At 35.9% G+C, this 16,921-nt stretch overlaps 1 protein-coding gene across 2 annotated transcripts in view; it reads left to right on the top strand.

Moving 5' to 3' along the window:
- The first annotated feature begins 6,366 nt into the window (after positions 1–6,366).
- LOC139129951 (ataxin-2 homolog) overlaps positions 6,367–16,921 on the top strand; it is a 31,987-nt gene continuing 21,432 nt past the window's right edge. The window contains exon 1 of one of the 2 annotated variants that reach the window (XM_070695652.1): positions 6,367–6,631. The gene's annotated coding sequence lies outside the window, so the exon portion shown is untranslated. The remainder of the gene's footprint in view (positions 6,632–16,921) is intronic. The other variant, XM_070695651.1, reaches the window with a different exon arrangement.

The following is a 16,921-nucleotide window of genomic DNA, read 5'->3' as shown; positions in this document are numbered from 1 at the left end:
ATTCACAAGAGTACCCTGCCACATTGAGTGTTCTCCCGACAAATTTCTGATAACATAGTGGCTAATTTGCTTAACTATAATTGTTATGTTAATGATTTTTTTTCATTGTTTTAGCAACATTACAGATTCATGGCCACTATGCTTTAATTTCTCTGGGGAGAGCAGCGATATAGAGAAACTACAAGTAACCAGATAATTTACGGCGGTGAACTACAAAAAACAAAATGCAATTTTCATTTTTATCATTCACAGTATCCACATGCTGAACAATTATGAAAACAGTGCATGATGCAAAGCACAGACATGCGACACGTCGCTTCGCGATCGGTACAGTACTGATCTGTTTACTGTACTGATCGGTAGAATACCGATCTGTTTAGTGTACCGATCTGTACAGTACAGATCTGTTTACTGTACCGATCTGTACAGTACAGATCTGTTTACTGTACCAATCGGTAGAGTACATATCTGTTTACCGTACCAATCGGTACAGTACAGATCCGTTTACTGTACCGATCGGTACAGTACAGATCCGTTTACTGTACAGATCAGTACAGTACAAATCTGTTTACTGTACCGATCTGTACAGTACAGATCTGTTTACTGTACCGATCGGTACAGTACCAATCTATTTATTGTACCTATCTGTTCATTACAGATCTGTTTACTGTACCGATCGGTACAGTACCGATCTGTTTATTTTACCTAACTGTACAGTACAGATCTGTTTACTGTACTGATCTGTACAGTACAGATCTGTTTACTGTACCGATTGGTACAGTACAGATCTGTTTACTGTACCGAGCGCGAAGCAATGTGTTGCGTGCCTGTGGTGCACAAGCCCTAATCTGCTTAATTGTCAGTTGAATTTAAACATGTACAACAAAAAGACAGATATCTGTCGGTATTTTCAGTACTGTGTACATCTTTTTGTATTCATCATGGTCCAAACTACCCAACATTTCCAAGGCGATAACTTTACAATAGTTGATAAAAAAATTTCAGTTTCCCATTTTTTTTAAACTGATAATTTTAACAACCTTCAATCCACCAATGAGAAGAGACAACAACAGCATGCTTTTTCCACTTTCATATAACATGTGTTTGATTTCTTTAAAAGTTAGAATTTATACATTATTACATATGTATAGGATCATTTTTCCCAAAGCTATATATGTATATTCTTTATCCTCTATATTTTTACCTGAAAAAAGTATTTACCTTACATATTTTACCCTATTTATTCTGTTAATAGCTTTCATAAAATTTATTTCTATTTTTTTTTGCCAATACAGTGATGTGACATGGGCACTGGCCGTGACCTTCATATGTTAATTATATTACACTTGGTTTTTTCTGTGTTATTGAAAAAAGCTACATGTATTGTTACATGATGAGGCCACTTTGCTCATTGAATTTGTATTTGATATGCTTTGTAATATCTGTGACTTTCCATATATTTCGCATTATTTTTTATAGTCCTTGTTGAATACAGTCTCTTGTTCTACTGCCTAGATCATCTTATGGTAGTATGCGCCTCGAGAACTGATATTTGGACTCCAATTTTTCAATTTTGTTTCTGATCTACCAATCGTCAGGACTTATTTTAAAGCTCTGAGAGCAGGAAAAATGTTCACTGTTTGAAGTTTTTTTGAAAATTGAAAATTGAATTTTAAATATTGGTAAATGTTAGTTTGTTCATCTAGTTCAAAATTTTGCAATTTTTTTTTTTTCATTTGATTTGACCTCTGATTATAATTCTTGATTTAGTGAAAGAATGATCGACAGTTTGAGCAAAAGTTTTAGTCTTTCACTTTTGAGATGCTCACTACCTTAAACACCCAGTGTTTCTACTTGTCAATACTATACAGCCTGTGTGTGTCTTGCCCAATGTCATTGCTTACACAGGAATTTTTGTCCCGACTTGAATTTATGAATCAACAATGAATAAATTTGCATATTTTACACAAATGTGTTATGTTAGCCAAGGTAATGCTGAGTATTTCAAAGTTAGGCAGAAAAATAAGAAAACATACTCCTGGAATAGGTCAAACCCGGAATTCGTATGGACCGCGGTACAAACAAGTCCATGTGCGCAAATGCGCACAGAAGTATGTGCATTTCCATACTCCTTTGTACACACATGGGTTTGTTCGTTCAGTATTCACATACTTTCTTGGGCGTACTTAGTCTGTAGAACACAACGCGTCAGGGCCCTTTTTTATTCGGAAGTAGAACATTGACCAAAAGTGGTGAAAATATCAAAATTTATAGCAATCTTTTGTAGTGATCGTATTGCACTTATTTGTTCTCAGTGAGATTATTGAAAAAAAAGAGACTGTGAAGTTTCAAACGGCAACCGGAAGTTGCTTTAGAGAATACAACTCCCCCAATGTCTCTGAACATTGAGTGACCTTTGACCTGACTCTGCTTTTCAGGGGAATTGCTTTGTGTCAGAGATGATACGTAGTGCCTGTTTATAAACTTTTATGTACAAAACCTAGCCATTATGAAGCAGAAAACTTGGTTCAGTTAATAAAAAGAGGACATAATTTCCCGCTGATGATAAAAAATTGTAGAGGTTCTCAAAGGCAAACAAAAAAGATTTCTTTCTGGTCTTTGACATTCAACAAAAGGCGATTTACTTTTCTTTTTTTCTTTTTTATGTAACAATGCTGGTTTGGCATATTGATTCAACAATTATTGTCAAATTTTGTCTTTTATCACCTGCTACTTAGAATTCTTCCGTTTTCATTTTAGCATTTTGAACATGCATCATAAAAACTTTGAATTCCGGCCGGCCACCACGTGAAATTCTGACTCACCCAGAATATTTAAGAGAAAAAAAAATGATGCGCGCGCTGACCGGAAATAAGTCTGTATTTTTGGCCTAACTGACCATTTCTTGAGCAAGGCTTTGCCAGTTTTGTTGTTATAGCAGAACCACACAGATGCTGTGACGGAAGTAAAGGATATTGAACCTACTAGTCATAGTTATTTTCTAGAGGTCTTTCTTGCCCCGGATGAACAAGTGTGCGTTTAATATAATTTATTCCCATGAATTTCAACTCACACTCATGTTAAAAGGCTGGTGTCTGTAACTGTTTAAGATGTTTTTGATAATTTTTTGGTTTTCATGTCAGCAACTGTTTCTTGTTCTGCTCCCCAAAGCATGTTGAGGTGCATGGTATTCAGCTTGTCAACTCAGCCTGTGTACAGATTGTATATAGTTATTGTTGGGCGAGTGAATTCTGGTCCAGATTAGAATTCAAATGTAAACAGTAAAGGTGCATTGTAAACGTATAGAGGTAGTTTTGACAATCAAAATAGCTGTGTTTCAGCATACTTTTTGGAGTAGAACTAGAAACTGGAGCTGATATGAAAAACAAAAATAGTGTTAAAATCATCAAAAGTTACAGTCCTTTAAAGTGATATGAACTTGAATAAAGTCATCATTTCCTAAAGTTTTGTATTTTTATTGAGCTTTCGACTTTGTCATTTTATGAGAAATACTTTTAATTGAGTGATTTAACTTTCAACTATAATGTATCGAATTACTTGTGAATGGGGTGGGGGTGGGGGGTACGTGACTTAGACTCCTCTCTCCATTTAGGAGGGTGTTGTTGCTCAGAGTCCCCTTAATGCTCAGTATTGACCAACAAAGTGAAGCGTGTTATTTTATTATACACAGCTACAGAAAAGTGTGTGTTCAGAATTGATGGACTGACAAAATGAACAGCATTATTAATGTTATGATAATAACTCCCAGACTATAGTATATTTTTAAGGGCGTGCGCATGTTGTTGAAAATGTCACAGCCATTATTCCCACAGGGGAGAATATATATATTATTTATATTTCATATTTTAAAAAATCGTGTCCTTCCATTTTTAGTTGAAATTACAATGCATTAAATATACAGTTATTGGTTTTGTCTTTCAGTCATTACAGACAAAAAAAAATTTAAAATGTGCGTGTTTGTATCATTTGGTAGCTTCATATTTCAAATCATACATTTTAAATTGTATGCTTAAAGTGAATGTGAAGATGATATCTTTTACTAGCAATTAGTTTTGTGTGTCAGCAGGTTGTTTTAGAAATAAAATCTAGAATTTCTTCCAGTGTCACTTCAGCCTGTCTCACTAAGCAGCTCATTTATTCATAACTTTTGTTCATGATGCGCGCATTTGCAAGATAAGTCAGTTTCAAGCAAACACTAAAGGAAATATTCAACTATTCCGGTCCAAAACTGTGAGAAGATTGTCGATCATGCCAATATCAAACAGCTAATAGCTGTAACTTTTGGTGTTTTTTTTCTCTAGTTTTGTTTTGCTTGTCAAATGCAACTTCTTGTTCTACTTCCCAAAGCATGTTGAAACACCAACTATTTAGCTTGTCAACACAGCGTCTATCTGTTTAAAATGCGCTGTTATAATGCTTTAATTCTAGTCAGGACAATACTATTTTGCATCTTACTGGCCAAAAAATATCGTCCGATCTTTTTGAGAGATTTTTTGGATTCCTGTCATCAGGCAATATCATCTTTGAAAATATTACTATTTCAAAACTCAGCAATGAATTTGGTCCATTATATTTGTGCAGGCACATGTGTGTCTGTTTGCAGTGGTGGCCATATTTGAGTTTGCAACTCAAAAATCATTTAATAACTATTAAAATTGAAGTTTCGCTTTCATTGCCAATTTTTTGATGAATGTTCAGTGGCCATACCTCAGTAAGCATTGTACATAAGTTCCATCTGATTTCAAACCATCTTATTGAGAGAAAAAAAAATTGCACTGAAAAATTCACGTAATTGGGCTTTCATTGTAGGACTCTGATAGTGACGGGGCTCTATCATTTGTCATTATACTTCTTGACAATTTGGAATTGAAATGCTCTGCAACATTGTCTTGTCAAAGATCACTTATCCACTGATTGTACATTTTCTCCTGTCGCCATGTGACAATTAAAACCAGCCACAAATCTGTCTGTATGAGTGCTTCAATGTCAGGACCCAAATTGTCATTTCACTACAAGTGAATACACCTGTGTTGACTACGACGTCAACTTTGTGATGGTATTTTGCGATTTTTGGTCAGCATTCAAATAAAGTTTTGAAATGAAAAATTTTGCCTGCAGCTGCTCCTAGTGTTTTGCAACAAAAAAGGAACAACACTTTTAATTAATATTTGACTTTTAGGTTGCTTCAAAACATACTAATTCTTCAGCCACTCAGACACTGCTGAGAGATGTAATCTGTGTGTATAAATAGACAAAGTACCACATAATCGATGCTGACAAATGTACACTGTTAAATAAATATTTAGAGTAGCTCTTTCAATCTTTCAATACTCAGATCCGTGAAAATAAATACAGCCAGTCGAACTGAATGGCCCCTATTGCAAAAATGGTACAACCCATCTGACTGGCTCAGAAAAGCTGAGTTTATCTGTCGGTAAAAGATAAAACAGTGATTCTGTCTATATTACTTGTGAGTAGTATTAAAGACTATGTATGTATGACTGTGCTACTGACTGTAATTTTTCTATCAAAGTTTATTTCAAGGGCAAGCTCAACGACAAGTTCAAGAAAAAGGTTTTTGGTATTAGGACCAGTAGTCCAAACACCAAAAAACTTTTTCTTATACGCCAAAAAGCTAAGGCCTTCTTCTATAGCGTCAAAAGTAGCACACTTTGGTCAAGATGTTGGCACTTGCATACATTCTAATATTGAGAATTTATTAATGAGTGTACAATTTAGCAATCATCATTGAAAGACTTTACTTATTGCTCAACAAACTCAAGGAGTGTGGTAAGGCAAAAAATTACAAAACTCAAAGATGCAGACTTCAACAGACACTGGATAAATCTGCTGCTGGGGAGGATGATGACTGTAATGATTCAATCAAACTCTATGCTCTTCATGACGAAGATGGAAAAAAACTGTTTTTAAAACAAAATGTTATGTAATTCGCTAAACTTGTAAAGAGTCCGTCTCTTGTTACGTATTTAACTTCTGAAGGGGCTTAGAGCGTCGCTATGTTGGCGAATTTCCCGGTAACAATTGTGGTGAGCGGGGCTATTAGCTGTAGCGGAACACACAGCATCGTACGCAGGGCTACCGTGTTTGGGAGCTCATGACAATTTGACATGTCAATTTCAGCAAACACTATATCTGACAAAGGGTTGTTGCCGGTGCATTTTTGAATTATTTCAAAATAACTTTCAATAGTATTGTTGGCAGCCGTGACCGATTGTAAGGGTCTATCAGAATGATGTGTAGCCCTGAGTCAGGCTGGGGCTGTGACCTTTGTTTACGTGCTCTGTGCGCCCAACGAGTCACCATAGCAATATGCAAATAAGAAACAAACCACCTTTGCATGCTGGGAATGATAGCTTCTGCTCGTCGCCATTTTGGCATCTCCCGACGTTTACGAGTATGAGTTATCGCTACCTGTGTAAGGTATTCAACGAAAATGTGGGAAAGTATCGAACTCTAACGTCCTGAAATTATTTTTCATAACACCGGATTATGTTTCCATTTGATACTTATTGTTCATGGAACGGTTTCAAACAAAAAATGATGTAAATATCCGGACGTGAATATCCGTGCATGTTGTATTCGTCAGAAGGTAAGTGCTCACATAAATAATGAATCTCGGCTTACATTGGTCGTGAACTGGTATTTTAAAGGTTTGTCAAACCTTTCTGCTTTCCATTTTAAGGATGGGGGTTTTCTCTCTAAACTTCAAGCCCTTCCAATGTATGCTTTATTTAATTCAACAAGCTGGGCTCCCTTCGCCATGGCTCTCCCTTCTAAAGTTCTATCGCCATGTCGGTGGAAAGCCAGGTTTAACTTTGTCTACCTAAATATGCGAATAGCCTGTGCACGACCTAGTCCCCAAGTTTCTAATGAAAATATCCGTGTTTCTAAGAGAAGATGATAAACTATTAAATCCAATACAAACTTTTCATTAATACCAAAATAATTGAATATATGCCGCACGTTGTTGTAAAATACATTAAATTTCCATCGCAAAAATTCCAGTGGTGTTTATTGTGTCAAACACTTCAGTTATGAAGTACTTGGGTTTCGTGAAAACATACTTTACGCAGTGACCGAGGAAGACAAAACCTATCTTTTCATAATGTAGTTGTACAACTTAGACATACTGTCTTCTGATCGAAAATGTGTTATTGCACACGTTGGTTGCTCTCACAGCACCATTGAATGTACTACAGTTCATACGGGTCTACTCAGAACTCTTGCTTCACTCAACACTCATCGATATTTTAATTTCACGTCGTCAAGTCTTTTCTTATAAAGTCATTACGGATTCAAATCCCTGTGAAAGGCAGAGCCCTCTCCGCAAATTAGCGTGTCTTGTCTTTGTTTGGTGTATTGATGCACCCAGTGGCCGAAAATCGATATGGAAGCCCAACGGGAAGTGCGGATTGTATGTTGTGTTTGTGCCACGGGCTGGCGTGGTTAGCAACATGCGACAAGACTTCTAATCGAGATCCAGTTTACTATTTTCAGTTTTCGTTTTTGAGGTAAATTTTGTAAAACCCAACTTATTAGGTTTCGATAACAGTGGAGATAACATTAAATATTCAATTTGCATGATTTTGTCGACATGGTGTTTTGTTCAGACTCCTGTGGGCCTGTACCGCATCTCTCGTCATGCTGAAAACCTCCATGCCAGTGTCCATAGCACATATACTCTACCAGACCACAACTTGAATCTAAAATACTTGTTTCTGTATCATAATTAGAAAAAAGTACCTATTATATGGTATAGCTAACATCATTTTGACAAATATTTCATTTCTACGTAAAATTGTTCCCATTTGTACTATGGTTCATTTGCATGCAAGCTGATAATACAGATAATGATAATAATAAACTGTTAATAGATAGATTAATAAATTACAAATAAATGAAACATAATTTTGACTGTATTATATTGTTTTATCAAGAGTGAGGGAAAAATAAATTCATTCCGGTATTGAACAAATTTTCACCCACGAAAGTGTAACCTGTTGAATTTTATAATTCATGTTATGCAGTGACCTGCACCATTATCATGTCATTGTTCACAATAAAAGGTTCAAATTAGTAGACAATTCAATGGAATAATAATTTTCAATCAAATTCAATACCATTACAAAAAAAATTTCAGAATTATAAGTGCTCTGACTGGCGGTTCAGTTTAAACTCCTGATGTTCATGTTATTATAATGATCTAACTGATATTGTACCACCAAATAACGTTAATTATCTAAAAAAAATGTTGAGCATGGCCCATTGATACAGTAGCTGCCTTCCTAAGTTCCTCAACATGGGAGAACCACTTAAGGGTACATGACATGTTCAGATGTACATTGTATTCGCAGTTTAACATACCTTGATTGTTTTGCCATCACCAGGCTGATCATTCCAATAGACTTTATCAAACAACTCTACATTCATATACCATCAGGACTACCATTGGTTATATTACGTCAAAACTGACAGGATAATTACCATTTCAATTCAAAAGTTAAATATAACCAGGCCTGCAAGACATTCGTTATTACAATATTAAGTTAGATTTGATACTTCTTTTTTTGGTGTCTATAATATATGTTTCAATTATTACCGTAACGGTAGTCTGCATAGTTTGGTATGCTTGCAGACTAGAATGCATACACTACAGTTCACATATATGTAAATTCAAATTGTGCGGTTGAAGTGCCAATCATAATATGAACATCATTTCAATGTGTTTAATATAGCCGCCAACGTACAATTTTACAAAATTTATTCTAGGTTTATTAACGTAATTCAGCGAAAAATTAAAATATGAAATGTTGAAAAGGGAAATTCTACTGATGAATGTATCCGGTACATATAATCCAGTTGGATTTACACTGTGGTTTCAAAATGCAGTGTCGTACAACCTGTGTGAAGGGGAGGCAAAATGTAATATCAAATACGGTGAATACATGTAGAAAATGACGTTTGGATTAAAATACCAATATTTGAGAAAGATCATAACAGTATTGCTAACGATCAAAATGGAAAACCCCCATGGCATGACTTTTAAAACTCTTTAAATATGTAATGCCGAAAGCAAACACATGGTTTATGGTGTAAAGACAACATACAGCAAACACCGTGCTAATGATATGGTCTAAATTTATTTTGACAGCAATAGGGTAATGTTAATATTAAATCCATCGTGAATCCAGAATTTGAACCCTAAGATAGAAAGTGCTGTGTAGCATGGTAGAGTATTTTACAGCAAACCATTTAAAACGTGAGTTATCAACAGAATCTTGAACTATTAAACATATTATGCATGGTACATGTATTGTAGCGACATAATTCAAATTAATTGAAAATTAATGGCTGATCAATTAACAACATCAACAAGAATTGATACAAGCACGAAGCATAAGATCTCAGAGCTAGGTGAGATTATGAGATATTATACTGATAAACTGTCAATAAATTGTTTTGCTGAGCAAAGCAAAATGATAATTAGAAATGCCAGATTATGTTTCAAAGGTGGAATTCTTTTGAAACCAGGCATTGATACAATGTGTCAAGGTGTTAGTATGATCAAGTCAATCATGGGAGATAATTTGTCTGGTGACCCCGATTTTTATTCTTGATTTGGTAAGAGAATGGTTGAAAGTTTCATTGACAAAAGTTTGAGCAAAATTTTAAGTCTTTCATTTTCGAGGCACATAAGACCTTAATGAGCACCCAGAAACATTCAAATTGTACAAACACAAAATTTGCACTGTACTGGGGCTAATATGCCTGCCACAGACTATTTTAACCATCTTAGACAACTTCAGCATAGATGAATCGGATACGTCGGTTGTGGAGAAATAATCATTACATGGCAATATTAGGATGTTGTTAGTATGTGCATCTCTCAGTTGTAGTTCTTGTAGTTGTACCATGGATGTACAAGTTGAAGCACCGTGTGAATCCAGTGATATGGTCTTGCTTGTGGAGCTAAACTTGGTGGGAAAGTGTCATTTTGACTGTACGTGGGATTATAATGGATTGAAAAGTTCCGGTTATGTAAACTTGATGATCAAATGATAAGCTAATAGACCCTTAATGAGGTCTATGATCAAACTTGACGATCATCTGGGACCAGGGCCAGCGTAACACTTTCACGCACTGAAATCTGGGCCAACTCAGATTTTATTAGTCTTCCATATCTATAAGACCTCCTCCCCCAATGATTGGATCAAATAGTTCAACGCTGGGCTGACTCAGAGCACTCACACGCCTTTATAACACCAATGTAAAGGTAACGTTGGTGTAGCGATGGCGTAAGTTTGTCTCTGTGAGCGGGGTTTACGTTATTTTGCCACTAAGCACTACAGCTGTGACAATGCGAAACAATGAGAAGTAAAATGTATACATTTTAGGTAAAGGTCAAAGAGCTGGGATGGTGATGATAAATTTTATTACATATATAGATTGAACAGAACTCAATACTTTTACTGGTATTTCAAGCTAAAAGAACCCATGGACATCAGTAAATATTGTGAGCAATTAGTTGACTGCAATGAGTTGACTGCAATATCACATTGTATGCCTGAAATTCTATTCACACATGCGTCATGTGATATCTCCTACAATGGCAGCTTACAATATGTACATACAGAATAAAGTAATTTTGGTACTGAAACAAATTACCTAACATTTACCGATATTTGAAATTCAAATGGCTGCATCCCTGATTTAATGCTATGGGGGGAAAATAAAAATTTTGATTTTGGACAAACTATGACTGAAAATTGTTCTTGTTCCAAGAGCTTTAAAATGAGCTCCCCGCAAGTGGTAGATTAGGAAATAATTGTAAAATTTTGAGAGCCCAAATCTGTCTCCAAGGGTACATTCAACCGTAAGTTTGTAAATGATAAAAACATCATAATAAGTACATATGAATAAGCTATGAAAATTCAGTTTTCACTTTAGCACAAACAAATTGATTGATCTCAATAATGACGCTTTTGAAATCAACTTGGTTAGTATGGCATGCCAATTAATACACGTTTTAAAATTGAAGACTCATGTGAGTAACTGTGTCAAGTTTGTGTACAGCTTTGTGTATTGTAAGTAACTTCTTTCAAAATAGTTGTGCACTTCAGCTTTTCATCTCAGGATACCAGGACGCCATTCTGAAAACGAAATCAATAGATTTACTTGTTACTTCACCAGTGTACGTTCGACGTATTTTCAGAAGAAATACATGTCGCTAGAAGGGGTTTATTGATATTGTGTGCAATATTCATTGTATCACACAAACTGTATAGCGTATGTAACAATATGAAAGTATACTGGTGCTTCAATGAAATCAATAGGTAATCCAATTTTATATTATAGAAAATACATGTTTTATTGTTTAAACAGTTAAGCAACCCAACCATAGAAATCGCTATGCATGTTATTGTCTTGTTCTCCCTAGGCCCTTCAAGCATCACGTCTCCGTGACGCTTGCCTTGGTCGCCGTGACGCTTGCTACAATGCCGTGACGCTTCAGATTTTTCCCGACACCCTTGATTGACAGCCCCACTTGACAGCTCAGTGTATTCATTGGCATGGGACATCTGCCAAAACTAGCCTTATCAACATCGTTTTTAGTCCTGAATAGACTTTTCATGTCGACTGACGAGTTTACATTAATCAATTGACACATACATAGGTGTTGAAAAAAACCCGGCCGAGCGGCACATCGGTGCGGCCGCGACTTTGATCATGTGGTTCGAGCGCCGTGTCAATGGCCGTTTATCAAGTTACGTGGGGGATTACAGTGACGTCGATGCCGTGAAAATGCTGGTGGTCAAAGCTATCGGTCAAAATTGCGACCCTCAATAAAGGTTTATAAGGCGTCTATACCTGATGACGGTTAGTCTACATGAAATCTCCATGGCAGTATTACGAATGCGCATTTGTATTTTAATTATTTTTCTGTTCTTGTTGTTGAGACAAACGGTGAAAGTATCAGAGCAGGAGAACGGTAGAGTTCGTGGGCTGCACACGTTACGTTTGCGTCATATTACGCTACGCTGACTTGACCTAGTTTCTCGATGTTGGGGTCACTGTCATTTTACAATTTTTTTGACTAATCGTGCAATCGTTCTTTTGCATTCTTGTCGTCTTTTTTTTTATTTCGCGCAAAGTTTTTAAAAATATGAGTTTGGATTTACTGTTTGGTCGCGAAATGATGTCTACAGTGCCATGTGACGTAAACAGGTCAGGCGATTTCCAAGATGGCGGTCGAAGTGTGGGCCTTTGAGCGTTTCGCGCTGTTTTCAAGTTCAGGTCTCGTTCAGGTTCGCTAAGGAGGCAAGTTACTGAAACACCAGGGGTTTCATAAATTTTGGTGACGATCACTCGTGTAAATACGTCTGAATTTTCTGTTATGGTAAACCGTAACAGTCTCTCTATTCATTGGGACCGTGACCGTAATGTGCTCAAAAACTCGCTGGGACGCTGGGTACACAGCCCTGATTGTGTGGCTTCGTTGCTCTGTATTCTTGACCGCGGACACCGGGAACTTTCTGTTTTTTACGTCATTTTTGCGTCACACTGCCGTGAGAACAAAATATTGAAGTGTGGATTTTTCAACCTTTACACCAGTATTCAAAATTTCAACATTATGTCAATGATAAACACTAAGTTCTGTCCTTTGTCACATAATTTCAGCATTGTTCACTGTCCTGTATAGTCAAATCTCAATTCACCTCACTCGCGTGCGTGAGGTGAAAGTGACGTCACTCCGCGGTCAAGAATAATTTCGTAAACAAGTGACGCAATGTTTCATCGCAAATGTTTCTCCATGCAATGAGAGTACGAGTTGAATTTTTACAACTGAAGTTGGACTGCTGAAGAAAGCAAGATGTGACCGTTCAGTTTTCATGTATGAAATTATTGCACTTTATGGTGCCACCTGTAAACTTAATTGTTTATTCCCCTGATATGTATGTTCATGCAGCAATGTGTAAGTAAATAAAAGGCATATTAAATGACTACAATTTGCAGTTACTGTATTTGTGTGTATGTATTTAAATATATGTTAATGCATGCAAATTAATTATGTAAATTTTATGCAAATTTCCGACATGCTTGCCCTTGATCCTAGGGAGAACACTAAAAGAAGCACTTCCCCCTTTTGTGGCTTGTATCTCCACCAGTCATATTATTTGGCAAATTTTGACTGTACCATGCTAATAAAAAGTGAAAATAGACATAATAAGCTGAAACAATGTCAGTTTACCAATGATTTATGTTCTTATGAACACAAAGGTACATTTTGATATGTTTTACACATTTCAATAGAGTAAATTACAGTGAAGGTGTTTCTTGGAATGGAAAGAATCACTGTTTAGTAATATTGTATTGCTTGGATGTTCTGTGACTAGTGTGAGCGTCCTTCACTTGAAATTTTGTTTTACCAGTTCAGTGCAAACACCAGTGTTCCTAAGATGCAAACACATGTGCACTATAAGTAAGTTACTATTCCCCAGACCCGCAAATTTTTGATTCCAACACCTGTGTACAAAATCACAGATTTGCAGTGTGATGGGACTGTAAGAATTTGACCAATCTTGACAAACCTAACTCATGTTGTAAGACCACTTCAGACCCACCCCAGGCTCCGTTCCCCAAAAATATTCCAACCCCTTTTAGTAGCTAATGTCCATTTTTACCTACCAAAACAATACCATGGAATCTTCGAAGATATGATTTTGATTCCTGCTATGAAGCTATGTATGTCTTAAAAAATGTTGCTATTTCAATCCTTGATGATGGATTTGGTTTTTCAATTCAGGCGCTTTGGCATAAGTTTTCAGCAGCAATGTATTATTTCAGTTTCAGTTGCAACTGGAAAATTACCCAGATAATCAGTCTTTGAAATCTTAATAGTGACGTGTCAGTATTTGAAAAGTGTTCTGTGGTCACCCTTTGGTAAGCTTTTTTACAAATGAAGTTGCATTTGATTTCAAGGCATATTGTCAAAAAGATGACTACTAGCAAATGTACTGGACTATCATGGGACAAATCCTATTTCACCTGACTTAAATCGCATACAGCCATCGTATAAGTATCAGCATTCATGTGTTACTCAGAAATAAATGTTGATATAGGATGATCGGGTTATGTTCTTCTTCTGCAACAGCAACACCACAAGAAGACGCTTTCATAAACGCCGATGCGTCATTGTAACCCTGTCACCAGCAGATTACTTTTAATAGCCTAATATCACTTTCTGTAGAAAAGTTTGACTTAAAATAAGATGAAAACAGGGGTAATTATAGAAAGATTGAAATATCATCATACTAACATATTCTGGAACTCCAACAGGTATAACTATGTGCCAAACACACATGGCCATTTGCTTAACATTTGCATAACATTTACATATTTGTAGAAACATGTCTGTGTCTCGATCTGATTTGGTGATATTTTCTCGGCACATGTATTTCATTTGGTTTAGTTGACTTTGTATGTAAATGTAAATACCTGTGTAGGCTGTGTGTAGATCAGAAAACAACAGTCAAGTCCCCAGCAAAAGCCTCTGTTGTCAAGCAGAGTGTATTAAACCTGCACAGATCATGTACATGGTTACACAGTACGCATATGGTCTACTCCAAATTCTACCTTCACATTTTTATGATGATTTTATTTGCTCAGTTATACCAGTAGATCTGTTACACCTTACTGGTAACAATGATGTATACAACTGTACTTTGTACATGAACCAAATAATGATCTACCGGTAGTCAACACTACAGTAAATGTGTTTACCATGATCTGTGTACCAACAGTGACTTTGTTCTTTCATTGATCAAGTCAGTTTTAGAGCCTATTATAGGTGAAGTGTGCCTGTAATGCCTGTTTATTTCTGAGCGATAGATAAAATCTAATGTAGAACCCTGCAGTGAATATAGTCCCAATTCACACTGCAGTGAATAATACCTTAATAAATAACAATAGATGTATACCGGGTATTGTCTCAGACATCAAAACAGTAATATGAAATCTTCTTGAAGACCAGTGATTTTGCAGTACATGTATGTCCGGTACATCAGAAATGAACCAAAACTTAGACATGGACAGACAACTTTGTTTAATACAGGTATTCTGGCCTGTTTGTTTAAATTGCTGAAGGCTAGTGTATGAAATACTGTATCAGCCTATCTTTCAGAATACAAGTTCACAGCACCGTACGTATTACATTCACAGTCATGTGTAATGATAATTTATTAAAGCTTGAACAATGTCTTATAGATGTGTATGTTTGTTAAACTGGACACCAAATTAATCCTCAAGGTAATATTAATGAGGTACAGGTATTTGGACTCTTCAAACTTTTGTAATTCCTTGCAATATGCTTTCTGCAACTTACTTTTCACCATCTTGACTTGTTTCTACCAAAAAAAAAAAATCAAAACTCAAATTTTGTATAATTAAAAATATTTCAGTGCCATATCTGATGTCTCTCATATGATTGCATAGATATACAATTGGGAACCTCAGTGACATGAAGCTGGGTAACATTTTAAGTACATGTATTTACTGCCTTCTGCGACAACACAGTATAAATATGCTGGTGTCATCTGTACTTTGTAGTATTTTACGAATGGAGGTATGTAGTGCTTTCTGCAAAAACACTGCATTATCATAATAGTGGTATCAGTACCGTTTTTTTTGTAATAAGAGTATATATGTATTATAATAGCAGTGCATAGAAACATTATAGAATTTCAATCTACCAGCACTACATCAACATAATCTATTCAGAGCTCATACAGGACAATACAGGTAGACACACTATTGAAAACCTTGATGCCCTGTTGTTTGTGGTAACTAAAAACACCGAATCCAATGCAAACAGTTTCAGTGTCAATAAATCACAATTCATTCCACTTGAAGTCTCCAAGATTTGAATTCCTTGCGTACCAACACACATCTAGTCGGAAGATAAGTCTTTTAGATCTCACTCAGCCACTGTCTGTCTGTCATCTTGTCTGCTCAGGTATTGTCATGTCAGTTAGTACTGTTGTAAGTCAAAGTGTAGACAACAGAGTTTAATATGTCAGCCAGCAATCATTTTGGAATTAAAATAAATGAAAAACAAAATTAATGAGAAAAATAAATGAAAAACAAAATTAATGTGAAAAAGAAGAGTGACATGATACATGTCTGAGATTCCAGATGTACAATGGCAAACTTCTACGAGGGGAACTGGGTGACAATAATTTGCTGTCTTACGTGTACATCAGTAGTAAATGTCACAGTAAAATCAATCTCTTGACCATTCCTAGATTATATGTTCAGGATGATTACTTTTCTGTTCATCCAATATTCGAAAAAGATATGATATGAGTATCACTGTAATATCTTTAGACTTACTAGTATGTGATCACTGTCCTTCACTTCGTATTTTCAACAACAAAAAATGTGTAAAATTATACCAAACAACATTATGATTTATTGATATGCCAATATAACCAGTAGATGCTTGTACCCAGTGTACAATAAATAAATTCACAATCACATGTACAGTATACTCATAATCATACTTGCAGCTGTTCAAAGAATAAATCCTTGTTCTTACGAGAGCTTAAACTTGACTTGAGTGCACAAATCAAATTAAACATGTCAAAAGAGAAATTCATCACACACAGCATCCTTTGGCTCACACATTTAAGCTCACTTATCCGAAGGTAAACAGGCTCACCTCATTTCTGATTTGACTTCAGGCCCTGCTGTATCCCAGCATTTCCTTTCTATTGATTGAGTGAATACACACGAATCACACTTTAGTCACGTTGGCTAGACTGGACGATATTGCTTCATTTTTACCTTCTCGTGTCTATTTATAGACAGAGAAGGTATTAGA

Source organism: Ptychodera flava, chromosome 3 (assembly GCF_041260155.1).
Source record: "Ptychodera flava strain L36383 chromosome 3, AS_Pfla_20210202, whole genome shotgun sequence".
In the NCBI taxonomy this organism is placed as follows: Eukaryota; Metazoa; Hemichordata; class Enteropneusta; family Ptychoderidae; genus Ptychodera; species Ptychodera flava.
Note: the sequence above shows the minus strand (reverse complement) of the source record. Positions and strands in the feature narration are given on the sequence as shown.